Source organism: Hibiscus syriacus, unplaced genomic scaffold (assembly GCF_006381635.1).
Source record: "Hibiscus syriacus cultivar Baekdansim isolate YM2019G1 unplaced genomic scaffold, ASM638163v2 tig00110945_pilon, whole genome shotgun sequence".
NCBI lineage: Eukaryota > Viridiplantae > Streptophyta > Magnoliopsida > Malvales > Malvaceae > Hibiscus > Hibiscus syriacus.
Genome location: NW_024062926.1, coordinates 1750215 through 1769471, shown reverse-complemented (window position 1 = coordinate 1769471; position 19257 = coordinate 1750215). Strand labels below are relative to the sequence as shown.

At 35.5% G+C, this 19257-nt stretch overlaps 1 pseudogene; it reads left to right on the top strand.

Moving 5' to 3' along the window:
- The first annotated feature begins 2646 nt into the window (after positions 1-2646).
- Positions 2647-19257, top strand: part of LOC120147909 — a 36962-nt pseudogene continuing 20351 nt past the window's right edge.

Here is a 19257-nt window from a genome sequence, read left to right as displayed (position 1 = left end):
CTAGAGCTTATGTCATGCAAATGTACGTGATGTGTGTGAGAAGGAACATACAAACATTTGACTCAAAAAACAGAAAAATAAAAACTCTCAATAAAACTTGTACAGAGCTGAAAGCAAAAATTAAAATGTTAGTATGACAATTAAAAAATAAAGCAGTTAAAAACTTCAATAAACGGATCATAAGTTAACTAAAGACTCGAACTCATAATTTCTACCACAACGACAATCTGTAAACGACTTACAGCCTGACTCTCTAAAAAGAGTCCTCAGCGGAGTCGCCAAGTTGTCATAACCCTTTTTTTAAACAATTAAATATTATTTTAAAAAACAATTATGACTTTTATTGGGAAAATTGTTGATTTTGAATTGATTTGAATTAAATTGAAAGGAAGCTACCATTGACCTTTTAGTTGGGTAGGTCGAATACCAAAAAACGTCTTTTAAAATAAATTTAAGGAAAAATCATATTTTAAGACAAAAGTTGGTCTGCGTTTACCAAAAATTCGATTTAACGGGTCTATAAGTCGATTACGCATGGGGAAGAATTAGCACCCACACAGTGCCCAAAATTGATACTTAATCGCTTACATGTTGTCATAATGGTGAAAATCATGAATCAAATATGAAGTTAAAATATGATTTATTTATTAAGTTGCTTTGACTTATTTATATTGTTAGAGAAAATTCTTTTACTTGAAAAGAAATCTCGAAATTAGCAATCCTCCATCAGGAAAGCTATCTCGCCTATTTCTTATCAGTAAAAGAATATTCCCTCCTCATTGATTTAAAAAACACGAATCGAATATAAATAGAATATCGACATTTGCATAAAATAAAATAAATTGCTACTTAGAAGAAAAAAAGCATTTCATTCAACTTAAAATAAAATTGAATTAATTAGTAAAATAAAATCGATTTATTTCAAGTTCCTATTTCATTAAAATGCCGTATCGGATCGCACCACTTTGACCAAGTGATAATTTCTACGCTCATTTTACGAATAAATGCTCTTGAAACTATTGAATACTACATCACTATATAAGGAATTAAGGTAGAAATAAAAACGATTGTAAATGTAAAATAAAATATTTACAACATAAAACTAATAACATTTATTTAATATTATACATATAAATACATAATACGTGAAATATATATATGCATAAGGGGCTGAAGTAAAAACAACTAAATATTTCAAACCAAAATACAATGGACAAAAAAACAAGTACTTGGTAATTCCAAGGACCAGAATGGGAATAACAACAACTTGAAGGATCGAACAATAATTAAAAACAAATCAGAGCCAAGATCGAAAAGATTACACAATACAGGCACTGGAAACGAAAATAACCCCTAAATAACATTAAGGACTAAATTAAACTCAACGAGAAACATGAAAGGAAAAATAATAATTAAACCATATGCAAAGCAGTGACTAAAATGAAATAATTACAAATATCTTAACCAAAGTCAAACATTATCAATAATAACTTAATATGTAAGAACATGACTAAAATACAAATATTGAAACATAAGAGCTCGAAACAAAATGATGTAAAACTTCATTAAATTGCTGAAATAAAACATTAAAAAGGAGCAGGAACCTACACTGTGATTTACCCAAAAAAAAGAAAAATGGGAGTAAGATTTACGAATGGCATGTACCAAACACGTATTAGACCAAACCCTAAAACACATTAAACCCCCTAAAACTACGTCGTTTCATGCTTAATATTTAAGTCCAAAACAAGGCCGAATTTTATCAATCCATTCATTTTGCTTTGGTTCAGTTTGGGAGAGAAAAGAGAGAGTTTGAGAACTCTCTCAACTCCCTCGTCGGAAAAGGAAAACCATCGATCACCGACGGTAAGCCATGGCCTTCGACGGTGGCTGAAGAGAATAAAAACCCTCTGAAAGATCCTTCTCGCTCTCAACATCCCAAATCTGATCCTATTTCGGCCTAAAACCGACCTCAAACGCCTAGATATAAATAAGAACCGAAGGGTCTACCTTCCGCCACCTCTAAGTCTGCAGTCCAATGGTGTCGCAGCTGAGTTATTATGATCTCCTTACAGCCACCCGCCTCTTCACCATTCAGATTCGTCATCCAACTACCAGAGCTACTGCTGTCGAAGACTCGAAGGTAAACTCTACTTTTTTTTCATTTTTTATTCTTGGTTCAATTTTTTTTTGTTCGAATATGGATGATGTTTTTCTTCCCCTTAATGACTCTCCTTTTTATCTCCTATCTTCTCTCTCTTTTTCATCTGATTGTTGGATGCTTGGTGATTGATTCGGTGGACTGACTGCCCCCCAAATATTCTTGGGATTTCATTGATATTTGCCCATATTTTAATGGGTTTTTCTGACTTTGCATTGATTTTTGATTTGGTTGATGGATTATTGTCACTGTTCGATACGACTCGATGATAACGGCAACTCAGGAAGTAATTGGCGACGGTTCACGCTGTTGGGGAGTAGGGCGGTGAGGTGCACGCGCCGGCTGGGAGTTGAAAGGTCAGGCAGCGATGGTTGTTGGTACTTTTAGGGTTTAAAACTCTAACCCTTAGGTAATCTAGATCGTTGGATGGGTCCAGATCCAAGGGCTAAGATTTGAGACAGCTGGCAACTAAAGTGGGAACCCTAATGGGTCGAGTTCTCCTATTAGGCTTGGTCGGGATGGATCCTGAGTCGGTTCTGGATCCGGAATCTGGGCTCCCAGTTGGGTTAGCTGATTTGGGTTGGATTGCAGTTGTAATTTGGGCTTGTAACTTGTTGGCTTCGGGTCTACAAAAAAATGCAAATTAAATGTAAATAATAATAATAATAATAATAATAATAATAAAAGACCAGACAAAAACGGGTGTCTACAACCCTCACCAGGTAATACCCCCTTCCATCATGTATCATTTTGTCCCATTTATTGCCCTTAAATGTTTCTCGTTATGTATTCTTTCTAGAGTTATGACTCCTACTGTGCTTTGCTTTGGCTTCTTGAGCTGTGTAGGACAAACAAAGAAGCAACAATTATCCAGGTGTAACTTTTACTTCAGTCTTGCAAAGAATGTGCAAGTATTTGAGCAATTCAGACAAGTTAGCGGGGTTAATCATATTGGCGTGCCTTTCATGGACTAGCCGTAGTCTTCCTTGCAATGTTTCCTTAGCTGAATCTTGTCCTGCCTCACTATATTATGTGCCGAGAACCTTGGGAACCCTCGACCAAACAACCGTTTTATTCCGTGTGAACTCGAATGATGTGAATCGAACCATTGATGGTTTCCTGGTTGCTATAACTTGCAGCTGCCTAGGTCTCCATGCTGAGTTTACTTGGCATCTGGACTATGAAGTCCAACCCGGGATACACGGGATAGCATTTAATCAAAGTTCGGATCATTTGTTGTGGAAAAACGTGAAAAAACACTGATCCCATCGCAAACTGTGACTTTGGACATCCTATGTGGTTGTTCTCGGAATGCATCTACTGTCACATACAAGGTTACAAAGGGAGACACTCTATACGATTTGCTTGTGTCAACACACATTTTTCGTCCTACTAGGATTCAAACTCCTAAAAATAGGATAGAATTTTAGGATTCAAACTCCTAAAAATAGGATAACATTTTGCTAGGATTCAAACTCCTAAAAATAGGATAGAGTTCTACTAAGATTTAAATTCCTAAAGATAGGATCCACAAGCACTATAAATAGCCATTGTAGCTCACTATTGTAACACACGATGGGCATACGAAATTACCAGAAAAAAAATACGAGCAAATAGATTGTTTTGAAGCTATTGTAAACAATTCAGGAGCAATAAAAGGTGAAAGCTTTTACCTTTCGCATTCTTTTCTTCACTTGCATGTGTTGTTATTCGTCTTTGTGCTTGAAAAAAACAGTTTTGGCCGAGGAAAAGGGGTTGTCGTTCGAAACTTTTCTTTTAGATCTACACAACCCCGAGACCGTTTTGGAAAAATACTAGAATATTTAAAACGAGGGAAGAAAAGGCTTTTAAAAATCAATTTTTTTTCGAGGTTTGCCGTCGATGAACGGTCACTTATGTATTATTTTCATATTTTTCTTTTTGATAATTCGTATTATTAAGTATATATATATATTAATTATTTTTATTCTAATATTATTTTAATGTTTTTTAAAGTTATTATATATATATATATATATATTTATAACTATTATATTTATTATTATTTTACTATTAACGTATATAAATATATTTTCTCTTTTGCTACTATTATTATCATTATATGTATATTTTTATTATATTTTATATTTTATTTTACTTTTTTTTAAACATATGCATATATATACATTTAATTATATTTTTATATTTTATACTTCTTTATTTTTTTGTTTTCATGTATTTATATTATATTACATTATTATTATTTTACTTTATTAAATTATTTTTTTTCGTTATTATATTTATTATATATATATATATTATATCATAATATTTTTTTGTTTATTCATTCTTACTATATTATAGGGATACATCACACTCATTTATTAACTACGGTCCTACCCCTTATCGTATTTTTTCTTCCCGACAGTTATACTTCACCAAACCTTGACTTTCTTTTTACTTTCTTTTGGTGTGATTGCGTTTTTTTATTTTACTACTTATTATCATTATTATTATTTTGTACTTTAATTATATATTTTTATTCCTCTTTTAGTTTTTCATCATTTTTTTTATTTTTTCCCTTCTATTTTCTTTATTTCATTTACTCTTATTTCCTTTTTCCTTTAACGCGTTTCTCGACTTTTTAAGGGTACTCTTTCAAATTGATCGGAGGTAAGTAATTTTGGATCATATGTTACCTTTAAATTTTAACTTTCGATTTTCTTAATTAAAAACAACTGGAAATTACGTAGTACCGAAAGGGCGGTTCAAGGGTGTTAATCCTTCCTTGACCGTAACCGACTCCCGAATCCGACATATCTTTGGTAAGACGCAGATCAGATAAGATATAAGGTATCTGATTAACCTATTTTTTTTAAATAAATAATCGGTGGCGACTCCAATCACATTTTTCAAGTCGAAGCCCAATTTCGTGGCCCAACCGAAAGACGGTTACGACAGCTTGGCGACTCCGCTGGGGACACAGGTAAGTGAGTCAAACTAAGGTAATTTCCAGTTGTCTTTTTAATGAAAAGGGTAAGTTTAAATTTTAAGGTAACATTTCGATCCTTATTACTTACTTTTGATTATATTTTCGAGTAATTAGTTGTACTAACCGTTTTCTCAATGATTTCAGCCCTTAAAGTCTTTTTTCATCTAAGGCTCTAAACCCGAGCTCCGAACCCGTTTTAAGTGGGGGTGAAAGCGACGCATTCGTGTGAATTTATTCACCGCATATGCCTAGCAAGTAGCCTTCGGGATTCATATACCTTATGTCTCCGTGTGAATTTATTCTCCGCATAGACATAAGGGAATGTGTCCTCTCGAGTTTAACTTAGTCCACACAAACCTGTGATGGGTTTAGAACTAAGGGTCTGGCAAGCCCAAAGGGGCACCAGCAAGGAGAACTCGGGTACCGTTTTTTTAGAACCTAAACCGGGAGACTATGGAGAATTAGAGCCCACCCCAAAACCTCACTTCAAACCCTAGGCTGTTATATTTCCTGCCTTACTTTCTGTTCAAAGCATGCGAACTAGACAAATATACGATTAGGATTTGTTTGAGATTAGCATGTGGGATAGAGATCATGTCCGGGTAGGAATAATAAGCATATGGGGTAGATATCATGTGGGGTAGGATTTTTCATTTTCATGATCGTTTTTTATTATTTTTCACCTCACTAACTCTTTTCATCTTTTTTTCTTTTCTTTTATTTTCATCACTTGCATCATTTAAAAGAGGTATTGATCCACTAAAACGTGTTTGTTAAAACTCGAATAATCTGAATCCATGGACAAAGGTGTTGTAATACAAGAGATTAAAAACCCCGAGGTACGACTATGGTCCGAGAAGACTCAGAAGGAAAAGGGAGACAATCTTCAAGGAAACTATGTGTCAGAGCTGGTTAGTTACGCCTCTATCAGCCTAAAACAGAACAATGTGCAAGAACTTTGAGACATCTGGGACAGTTGGAAGAATGATGGGAAACAGAAGTTCAGTCAGTGGTATGGTGACATTGCACTTTTACTTCATGTTAAGACCGATGAGCCCTTAATCAGAGCCTTGGTTCAATTCTGGAACCCGGGATACAGTTGCTTTACTTTTAACCAGGAGGACATGATACATACCATCGAGGAGTATACTACACTATTGCACTGTGAAAGCATTAAACTGGAGCGAGCTTACGTCAAACACATCAAGAGTCAGCCTTTCAAGAACGGACTGGCTAAGATTGCAGGAGTTTATGAAAAGTGGGCGACTGACCGACTCCAACACAAAGGTAACGGGCAAGGAATTGAGTGGATCCACATAAGGCAACTAATGAAGGACCACCCTGATGAATGGAAGATTATAGACCTTTTTGCACTAGGTCTGTATGGCTTGATCATCTTTCCGAAGGTTTTGGGATGCATTGACGCAGCTGTAGTAGAATTGTTTGAGCAACTTCTGAAACGAGTCAACCCAGCACCGACCATCCTAGCCGAGACCTTTCGGTCTCTCAACCATTACCGAAGAGCTGGAGGAGGTAGATTCATTGGATGTGTTCAGCTCCTTCAAGTCTGGATACACAGCCACTTTTGGAAGACTAACGGGGTTACTTACCGCCGATTTAACACTATATATTCTCCTTTGGGAGAGTTCATTACCATGAAATGGCATGAAGGCGCTTCAAAAAAGAAGTGGACGAAAGTGTTCACTCATCTTCAGGACCGAGATATTGTCTGGAGAGCCCCTTGGTTGTTCCTCAGTGACGTTCTTTTCCGATGTAGGGACTCTGACACTATGACCTTACTTGGACTTTGGGGTGCAGTTGGGTATGCTCCATTGTTAGCACTTAGACAGTATATGGCACGTCAGTTTGTCCCAGTAACATGCGGACTAGCTAGATCAGAGTTTGTGTACCATGGTGACAACTATAAGAATATGATCAAGGAAGCAGTCGGGTCATGGAAGAAAGTATTCCGGATGGATGTGGTAGCTGCCAGAAACATGCTTACTCCGGACTATGTGGAGTGGCGAAGATTGAGAAAGAATGATAACATCCCGGTGTCGGACTGTGAGGACACACGGACCATGGAAGAACATCTCAAGCATGTCCCTTCTGAACTTGAGATAGTTAAGGCAAAGTTTGAAGCTGTGAATAACGAGCTGAAGGAAAGAGTTAAGGAACTCGAAGCTGAACGTTATCAATGGAAGCTAGATGCCAACTCTCAGAAAGATAGAGCATACAAACTTGAAAAAGAACAGGAAAAAGTCCGTTTTGAGCTCGAAGACTTGATAAATGGGTATCAAGATAAAGTCAAGGATAACTCCAAGTTGAAAGTGGCTTCTGAGTACTGGAAATATGAAGCTCACAACTTGAAAAGAAAGTTCGAGGGGCCTGATGAGAGAGCTTGGAAGGAACATATGAAGACTGCCCAGAGGCGCTTAGCAGATAATCAGCATCAAAACCAACGCTTAAGAATCCAGATGGCTGATCTGGAAAAGCAGCATGAGCGAGATGAAAAAACCATAGCTGAGTTAGAAGTTGTTGTAGATGGGTTCAAAAAGCAAGAGAGTGAGCTTCAGATAATGCCCTTCGACGAGGGTTTACAGTGGCGCTACCGTTGGGAGCAATCACAACAAATGGTGAAGGCTAGAGACGCGGTCATCCGAGACTTCCTGGATCAAGTACATAAGGCAGTCCGTCATCTTCAGGGCCTGGCAAGGGAAGCTGGAGTGGTCCGACAAGGCATACAACCAGTGACAGATGAAGACAGAAGACTTGTCAACCTACTAGAAGCTGTTCGGGGTCTAGAGGATTTAGTCCGAATGTACCTTTGATTATTTTTACGTCTCTTACAAGATAAAATATTTTTGTCTAAGTAAAGATTATTTATAATAATGGACACTTTTCGGGATCAATGCCTCGAACATTTCATGCATTCTTTCATTTTGCATTTTTGCATCTTCATATACATTTTTAAGCATTTTCACAAATTTCTTCATGGATGATTAGATGAAGTGGACACCACATGAAAGTAAGATTTTAACAATTAAAGAAAAAACTGAAATCAGTACAGTGGGAGCTTGATCAGTTGGTTATATGACTAAGCTTGCCAGGATGATCTGAGAAAAGAGTCCACATATCCTGAGGGCTACGATGTTGAAGTTGTTTGCAGTTGCCACATAAGATGCTCCAAACATTCCTCTGAAAACTGTAAGACGCTTGCCGAAGAAGGGGGCATGGCATATACCATTTGCACTTAGAGGATTGTTTTGTTTGAACACGTCTTTGATATTTCATGTTTGCTTAATCATTTAAACGATTGAATTTATGCTACTTTATAAGGTGGAGCAATTGAACGAGTTTTAATCTTTAGTTCTTCGAATATTAAATGAATTAAGGATTCTTTTAACTCTTCAAGAATTATAGATTTTTGACATATGACAAGATTAGACATTTCTTATCATGTCTCAAACCCCAAAATAAAAAACCTTGATCATTACCAAAAAGACCAAATTTTGACATAACTTCCCTTTGAAATTCTTGAACATTGTCTTTATCTTTTTGATACACCCATACCTTTCTTTGAGTCAAATAAAGTCACACCATTGTCTTTTTAGACTCAAAATTGACATTTTAATACCCAAGGCATTGAGTTGTTCATTTGAACATGAGCATTCTTCTAAGACACAATTTGGGGCATCTCGCCAGGAGCCTGAACATTGAGATATGTTGGGAGCAAGGAGCAAAAAAACAATTCATTCGAAATAATTCTATCACGCATTAACTACACTATTTTCATGTGAATGAATTAATCCTGAAAATCTACCCCCCTGGGGATACCTCTTCTGTGAGGACTTCCATGTATGAAATGATGAACGGCTTTCTTTCTTTATCCCTTTACAACAGGAGAAAATATATATCCCTTGTGTCCCCTTTTGAGCCTGTAGTATTTTTCTTCTGATTCAACCCTAACCAAGGATCACCCTCCACATTGGGGGGCAAGGTGGAAGAAATCTGCTCACATGAGTGAAGACATCAATCAAAAGGAGACACCAAAAGGTGGACCAAATGGCAAGTGCGAAGATCCAATCAAGAACAAAAAAAGAAAAGAAGCAAAAAAGTAAAAAAAAAACAAAGAAAAAAGAGAAACAAGAACAAAAGGAAAAAAGAGCAAAAATCAAAAAGAAAAATGGACAAAAAGCACATGCAAAGATTCCCTAAAGACAAATGGTGCATCAAGCTTTAATGAGATTGATCAAGCACAATCATTCCCGAATCACTGAATCCCTTCACTCGAAGATCATAGAGCATCAAGAGAAAGAGACATTTTGAGCAAGACAAGATCGATGGCATCAAAATGAATTGATCTTTGGTTCAATACCCTGAAACACTTGTTTGGGCCTATTTATCATTTTCTTTCATAACCACGAACCCTGGCCTATATTACGTGCCTTAAAAGTCCCTTCTAATCATACATGGATTTCTAAACAGAAGAGACTATCTTCAGATTTCATCCCGCCCATCAGGATTAATCTTTGTTTGCAAAAAAACAATGTAATTAATGTATGGTAGAGAAAAATAACAAAGGGGGGGTTCAATACGTAAATCCTGAATAACGTCTTGAAACCAAAGGAGGATTCGAGTTGAAAACCTGAAAAGGCGGCTCGAATATAAAAATTGTGCAACTGAAGCGATCACACAAATTCCTTGATAAGGCATCGCACAATCCGAGTGTGACAACGAAGGTTGGGAGTCAGAGAACACTTCCAGTAGAGAAGCATGCAAGCTACCCCATCAATCCTTTGAGCATCAAATGCCAAACCTTTGACCAAACACAATGACCTGAGACTTTTTATCCTTTCCTTACTTGACCATCTCTCAAAGATAGCTTTGATCTTGACACTTGTCAAATAGCTATAATTTATTGAAGGAGTAACATTGTAATTAATTATTTGATATCCAATGAACTCTAGTTTTATGATTCGTCTCAATTGTAAAACCGTGAAAGTGACAATATTTTCAAAACTCTTTTAATTGATATTTTCATAACTTTGAAAATAGAAGAGAAAGAAAAACATTTTTTTTCAAACAAGACAGTCTCTCTAGAGTGGATCTTGGTAAATGACATGTGACTCTTAGACACAAAACTCATGCTCAGAATCAATGCTGAAGTATGAAATGAGGAACATTTGGGGCATCTTTGAAGATTCAACATCAAATATTGGGGCATTTTTGGATATTGAGGCATCTTTGGGGATTCATCATCCTAATGCGAATTATCAGACCTTTTTCAGGAGATAAAATATAACCAATTCATGTTACATGCATCTTATGTATATATTTTAGAGCGTCATATCTATCATTTTCTTTCCACGTACATAATTTTTACAGCTTTAGAGTCAAGTTAGACTTCAAGACGAAGGATACTCGATTCAAAAGCACCTTTACAGATTGATGTCGGTTGCTTAGCTCAGCAGCAAGAAGCTACACTTCAACCAACTCGACAGATAAAAAGATCGACATTCATTTTCAGATTCGACATTTCCAATATAAATTCTGTCTCGCTTGAGACAATCTCATTTAATGCAGATGATTATCTCACTTAAGATTGCTTTTTTAAAACAGACTTTGTCTCACTTGGGACTGTTTTACTCGAAAGAAGATTTATTTCACTCATGATTGTTTTTCTTAAAACAAGATTTGTCTCGCTTGAGACCGTTTTCACTAAAAGAATTTTGTCTCTCTTGAGACAGTTTCCCTTGAAATAAATTTTGTCTCTCTTGAGACAGTTTCTCTTGAAACAAATTTCGTATATCTTGAGACAGTTTCCCTTGAAACAAAATATTTGAATATGTTTTCTTTGAAACAAATTTCGTCTCCCTTGAGACAGTTTCTTTTGGAACTAAGTTTTGTCTCTCTTGAGACAGTTTCTCTTGAATCAATTTTCGTCTATCTTGAGACAGTTGCTCTTGAAACACAAAATCTTCAAATTTATTTCCCTTAAAACATAATTTTGTTTCCCTTGAGACCGTTTCTCATGAAACAACAGATATCTTTGAGATCGTTTCCCTTGAAACGAATTCTATCTCTTTCAAGACAACTTCTTTTGAAGCATCATCTGAACCGTTACACTCAGCTCAGGCACATACTTGAGATGGTCGAGAAGCATTTCTCAAATCAAAAATAGAATGTGCACATCAGATTTGAACATTTGAAGAATTCAAGATCAGGGATCAAAATTTGAAGATTCAAGAATCAAGATTCCAGACAGGCAACTGGAGATCGAGATTTCTCTCTAAAGCCCCAAGATAACATATGTTGCATATGCATTTTAGGCACACCTAAGAGCATTGCATCCATAGCATCACATATATGCATAACTTTTTCAGGTTTTAGCTAGAGTCAATTTCAACTTTGCGGCGAAGGATATTGAACTCAAAGCGACACGATTTGCTCGAGAGTGGATTTCAACTTCACGACGAAGGATATCTAGCTCGAAGCCAAACTTCACAATAAAGGGGTCTCCACGGTTTCAACTTCACGGCGAAGGGAATTGTGTCCACCCGCAACATACAATACTTGGATTTCAACTTCACGACGAAGGATATTCAAGTCAAGGCTCAACTTCACAGTGAAGGGGCCATCCGCGATTTCAACTCCACGACGGAGGATATCGTGGCACTCGAGACAACACAAGTTCAACTTCACAACGAAGGGACGGCTGGTTGTCAACAAACAACTTCTCAATTTCAGAGCCAATTTCAACTTCACAACGAAGGATATTGGACTCCAGACAACGCAAGTTCAACTTCACGACGAAGGGACCGCTGCTTGTCAACAACTTCTCAATTTCAGAGCCAATTTCAACTTCACAACGAAGGATATTGGACTTCAGACAACGCAAGTTCAACTTCACGACGAAGGGACCGCTGCTTGTCAATAACAACTTCCCAATCTCAGAGCCAATTTCAACTTCACAACGAAGGATATTGGACTCCAGACAATGCAAGTTCAACTTCACGACGAAGGGATCGCTGCTTGTCAACAACAACTTCCCAATCTCAGAGCCAATTTCAACTTCACAACGAAGGATATTGGACTCCAGACAATGCAAGTTCAACTTCACGACGAAGGGACCGCTGCTTGTCAACAAAATTTCATTCAGATTCAATTTCAACTTCACAACGAAGGATATTGGACTCGAGACAACACAAGTTCAACTTCACAACGAAGGGACGGCTGGTTGTCAACAAACAATATCCCAGTTCCAGAGCCAATTTCAACTTCACGACGGAGGATATTGGACTTGAAACAATGCTACCTACTTGGATTTCAACTTCACGACGAAGGATATCCAACTCAAAGAAGGATTATCTGCCATCAAAATTGTCGAATTCAACTCCATTCAGCTCGATGACACATCAATCGCACTACTTTCCGGTTGCAGTCGAGGTTTTCAAGTCGAGAAGAGGACCTGGGTTAGCCGTGCCTTAGTGACAAGCAACCATTTTCAAACAGCATAGCTTAAGTCAAGAAAAAGCTATCTGTCAATGAAGATTTCTGAGTTCGATTCCGATCCAAGGTCTTTAAACCGAGAAGAAGACCGATGGGTAACGAGAAGCCACGTGCTGATTCAAATTCCGAACTACGGCTTTAATTTCATATCATTTCAAGATGAACTCGACTTCACGATGGAGGAGTCATCCGTAACTCAATTCGAGAGGGAGTTATTGAAACATCAAAGTTAATTTTCAACTCCACTGAACGAAAAGTGTGTCTCTTAATCTTTGCCCTATCCCCGTTACACGACTATGGGCAAAGAGGGGCAGCTGTCAACACATTTTTCGTCCTACTAGGATTCAAACTCCTAAAAATAGGATAGAATTTTAGGATTCAAACTCCTAAAAATAGGATAACATTTTGCTAGGATTCAAACTCCTAAAAATAGGATAGAGTTCTACTAAGATTTAAATTCCTAAAGATAGGATCCACAAGCACTATAAATAGCCATTGTAGCTCACTATTGTAACACACGATGGGCATACGAAATTACCAGAAAAAAATACGAGCAAATAGATTGTTTTGAAGCTATTGTAAACAATTCAGGAGCAATAAAAGGTGAAAGCTTTTACCTTTCGCATTCTTTTCTTCACTTGCATGTGTTGTTATTCGTCTTTGTGCTTGAAAAAAACAGTTTTGGCCGAGGAAAAGGGGTTGTCGTTCGAAACTTTTCTTTTAGATCTACACAACCCCGAGACCGTTTTGGAAAAATACTAGAATATTTAAAACGAGGGAAGAAAAGGCTTTTAAAAATCAATTTTTTTTCGAGGTTTGCCGTCGATGAACGGTCACTTATGTATTATTTTCATATTTTTCTTTTTGATAATTCGTATTATTAAGTATATATATATATATTAATTATTTTTATTCTAATATTATTTTAATGTTTTTTAAAGTTATTATATATATATATATATATTTATAACTATTATATTTATTATTATTTTACTATTAACGTATATAAATATATTTTCTCTTTTGCTACTATTATTATCATTATATGTATATTTTTATTATATTTTATATTTTATTTTTACTTTTTTTTAAACATATGCATATATATACATTTAATTATATTTTTATATTTTATACTTCTTTATTTTTTTGTTTTCATGTATTTATATTATATTACAATATTATTATTTTACTTTATTAAATTATTTTTTTTCGTTATTATATTTATTATATATATATATATATTATATCATAATATTTTTTTGTTTATTCATTCTTACTATATTATAGGGATACATCACACTCATTTATTAACTACGGTCCTACCCCTTATCGTATTTTTTCTTCCCGACAGTTATACTTCACCAAACCTTGACTTTCTTTTTTTACTTTCTTTTGGTGTGATTGCGTTTTTTTATTTTACTACTTATTATCATTATTATTATTTTGTACTTAATAATTATATATTTTTATTCCTCTTTTAGTTTTTCATCATTTTTTTTATTTTTTCCCTTCTATTTTCTTTATTTCATTTACTCTTATTTCCTTTTTCCTTTAACGCGTTTCTCGACTTTTTAAGGGTACTCTTTCAAATTGATCGGAGGTAAGTAATTTTGGATCATATGTTACCTTTAAATTTTAACTTTCGATTTTCTTAATTAAAAACAACTGGAAATTACGTAGTACCGGAAGGGCGGTTCAAGGGTGTTAATCCTTCCTTGACCGTAACCGACTCCCGAATCCGACATATCTTTGGTAAGACGCAGATCAGATAAGATATAAGGTATCTGATTAACCTATTTTTTTTAAATAAATAATCGGTGGCGACTCCAATCACATTTTTCAAGTCGAAGCCCAATTTCGTGGCCCAACCGAAAGACGGTTACGACAACTTGCAATTTGGTGCTGATCAAAGTAAGACTACCGAGTTGAATATGATCGAGAATCAGGAGCTCATTCGTGATTGACAAGTGTTGTTTGTTCCTGAACCAGGCAAGGAAATGACTTTCTCTTCCATATTTGACCACTTACCTAAGGTCACCTTTCTGACATAATGTTTAAATATTTTCAGTGTTTATCATCTAACCATCTTTCTCTTGTTTTGCACGGGGCATTTGTTGACAGAGGGCCTATCAAACCTTACCGTGTTTGACAATAAAAGTCTGTGAGAAGCTCAATCTTTTCCTCCATTTCCTTATTGTCAGAACCATCTTTCGGTTGGACCTGAAATTGGGCTTCGACTTGAATGAAAATGTATTAGAGTCGCCACCGATCATTTTTTTTAAAAAATGGGTTGATCGGATACCTTATTTCTTACATGATATGCGTTTTACCAAAGATGTATCGGATTCGGGAGTCGGTTACAGTCAAGGAAGGATTAGCATCCTTGAACTGCCCTTTCGGTACTATGTAATTTCCAGTTGTCTTTAATTAAGAAAATTGTAAGTTAAAGTAAAAGGTAAAAATAAGATCCAAATTACTTACATCTGATTGATTGAAAATACCCTCAAAAGATAAAAATTTTAGATAAAAAATAAAGAAAATAAAGAAAATATGGTAAAGGAAAAAAATAAAGTTAAGATAGGGAAGCAAATAAAATAAAGATAAAAATGACATAAAAATAAAAATAAAAAAATAATAATGTAATATAAGAAAATAATAATAATATATACCTTAAATAAATAAATGAGAACAAGAATAAAAATTAAAATAAATAAAGGAATAAAATAAATATAAAGGCTAAAAAAAGTAAAAATAAAGAATATAAAAATAGAAATAAAATAAAAAGAGAGAAAAAAAAGTAAAAAGAAAGAAAATAATAGTAGAATACATGTATAAATATAACTATTTAAAAAAATCAAAAAAAAAGAGAAAAATAAAAAGGAAAAATAATAAATAAAGTAATCCTAACCTACCACATCTTTTCACCGAAAAGTGAAGAACATTGGGTCAAGGTGAGAGAAAAAAAAAGAGGGGGGTCAGGAAGAAAAAATGTCAGAGAAAAGTTTGATAGGATAAAACAAATAAAAATAATATAAAATACATATATATATATGTACATAAAACATTAGGAGAAGAAATAATAATAAAAAAAAGAAAATAGTAAAAAAAGATAAAAATAATATATATATATATATATATATATATATATATATATATATATAATAATAATAATAAAAAAGGTAAAATATACACACATATATATATATATAATTATAAGATATAATACTTAAATAAAGAAATAATCAAATAAAAATAATTAATATATATATATATATATTAATAATAGGTATATAAATAAAATATAAAAAATATATACGTATATGTAACAAAGTAAATAATATAAAATAATAATAAAAATAATAATATAAGGATCAAATTGAATTAAAAAGCAAGTTAGGTGGCCAAAATAGGAGGATTCCAAAGCAAAAATCAGATTTTGGGGGCAAAATAAGTTCTAGAAAACTCAGAGGGACCGAAAACAAAATTCACCCACTTTATTTCAGAAACACACGGGTCATGCGTGTTGTGGGTCGGGTCGTGCGTGTTGCGGGTCAGGTCGTGGGTCGCTCCATGAGCTCGTTATAAATGCCAAAGACCATAAACATGTTTCATTTCCATTTCCCCCTATACGGATCAAATGAGAGAGAGACAAATTCTCTCCATTGTTCTTGCTTGTTCTTCGTTCTAAAGAACAACCACCGCAGCAAAACCCAGCACACGGTGGCGTCGCCTCGCCGCCGTCGTTGATCGAATGACCAGTGGTAAAACACGAAAAAAAATTATTTTCTAAAAGCTTTTCCCCTCCTCGTTTCAAAAATCCAAATAATTTTTTGAGATCAAGCCTCGAGGAGAGTAGATCTACGAACGAAGGTTCGAAAAATCCCCTCATCCTCTGTCATTGGCTTCTTAATTCGAATCAACCAAAAAAGAATATGAACAACACACATGCAAGTGAGAATCAAACCGAAGGTAAAAAATATTACCTTTTTATTTATTTACTTTCAAAGGTTTACAAGATTTGCTTCAATTTCTCGTATTTTCTATTGTAATCGTAGTGTAATAGTGTATCTTGTGTGTTTGTACATGTCCCCTTCTAATCGTGTGGGTTACATTTATTTATAGAAAAAACAAATGCTATTTTTAGACCCCTAATATGATTCAATCTTTGTTGTTTTTTGGGTACACACGTTTGTTGGTGGCCGAGAAGAGCGGCAGTTGACGTTTTTGGTTGAGAAGCATGCGGCACTGGGATCTTCGCTTGTGATATTGAATGTGAGATGAGGTTAGGGTTTCACAAACCCAAACCGATTCGGGTGTTTGGATTTGGACCTGGTTCGCGGGTCTGCATGTTGTTGGGCTGTTGGTTTTGTAAACGGGCATGCTGTGTATTGGGCCTTGTAAACGAAAAAAATCAGTTAATACTTATATGTAATACATGTGTAATCTTATAATCTATAGTATAATATATTTATGTATATATAACATGTTTATTAATAATATAATAAACCAATCTAATTAAGTGTGTGGGACGAAAATATTTGTCTACTGCTGCCCCTCTTTGTCCTTTTTCGTGGAACAAAAAATATGACAAAGATAAAAAGACACAAATTTTTGTTTGGTGGAGTTGAAGAATAACTCCCTGTCGAATTGTGTTGCGGATGGCTCATTCGCCGTGAGGTCAAGTCCATCTTGAAATGATATGGAATTGAAGCCACAGTTCAAAATTTGAATCAGAATGTGACTTCTTATTGCCATATTGTAGTTCACTTCGGTCTTCTTCTCGATTTAAAGACATTGGCTAAAAATTTGACTAGAAAGTATTTCCTTGACTCCTCCATGTGGTAGATAGGCCCTCGAGCTAAATGAAATCAAACTCGAAAGGTCTTTGCTGACAGATAGTTTTTCTCGACTTAAGTTGTGTTGTCGGAAAACGGTTTCTTGTCACTAAGGCACGGCTAACTCATGTCTTCTTCTCGACTTGAAAACCTTGACTGTAACCGGACAGTAGTGTGATTGATGTGTCACCGAGCTGACTGGAATTGAACTCGACAATCTTGCTGATAGATAGCCCTTCTCGCCTTGAGCTATGCTGCAAATGATATGCCTTTGAGCTGAGTGTAATAGAACTCAAAGGTCTTTTGTTGGCAGATAACCCTTCTAACCTTGAGTTATGCTGTAAATGACGTGTCTTGGAGCTGAGCGTAGTCGAACTCGAAGGTCTTTTGTTGGAAAATAGCCATTCTTGCCTTAAGCTATGTTGCAAATGATGTGCCTTGGAGCTGAGCGTGGTCGAACTCGAAGGTCTTTGGTTGGCAGATAGCCCTACTCGACTTAAGCTATGCTGCAAATGATGTACCTTTGAACTGAGTGTAATCGAACTCGAAGGTCTTTGTGGACAGATAACCCTTCTAGCATTAAGTTATGCTATAAACGATGTGCCTTGGAGCTGGGCGTAGTCGAACTTGAAGGTCTTTGGTTGGCAGATAGCCCTTCTCGACTTCAACTATGCTGCAAATGATGTGCCTTAGAGCTGAGCGTAGTCAAACTCGAAGGTATTTTGTTGGCAAATAACCCTTCTAGCCCTGAGTTATGCTGCAAATGATATGCCTTAGAGCTGAGTGTAGTCGAACTCGAAGGTCTTTGTTAACAGATAACCCTTATATCCTTGAGTTGTGCTGTAAATGATGTGCCCTCGGAGCTGAGCGTAGTCGAACTCGAAGGTCTTTTGGTCGCAAATAACCCTTCTAGCATTGAACTATGCTATAAATGATGTGCCTTGAAGCTGAGCGTTGTTGAACTCAAAGGTCTTTGTTGAAAAATAACCCTTCTCGCCTTGAGTTATGCTGCCAATAGTTTCTTTAAAAATAGCTTTCCTTCACAGGTCTAAGCTGGTCATAATTCTTCAGGTGGTTCCTCTAAGTGGGTCTGAACCAAGTGATATGATTTTTGCATGACTCCCTTTCACGGGAAAGCCCACTGATAAATTCTATTAGCCGGATATCTTCCGTTAAGGAATTGAAATATGGCTGGAAACATACTACTCATTGTTTTGAGTTAAGCTGAAACAAATTCGTTCTAAATTAGTTCTCGAACCTATCTGAAGTTGATTGTCATTCTTTCAATCTGTCGAGTTGGTTGAGGTGTAGCTTCTCGCTGCTGAGTTAAGCAACCACCATCAATCTTTAAATGTGCTTTTGAATCGAGTATCATTCGCCTTGAAGTCAAAACTTGACTCTAAAAGATGTAAAAAATCATGTATGTGAAAAATAATAAATGTGATGCTCTTAAGTATGCCTAAGATACATGCAACATGAATGAGTTATGTTTTATCTCTTAGATTGGTGTCTCATGTGTCTGCCAATCTGGTCCTTGGAATCAATTGTGCCCTATTTGCTTCTCGAGCTTTGGCTTTACATACCTTTCATATTTGAGACTGTCATGTTTGAAAATGTTTTTTCCTTTTCTTGTTTTAGAAGGGAAAAAGATAAAAATTCTGTAAAATATTGTTCCTTAATTCAGGCTCGCAATTGAATCAAATTATAAACATGAGTTCAAAGTATATCAAAGGAATCAATAGCTCTTTTAATGTTTTCAGAGTTATAATTCTTTG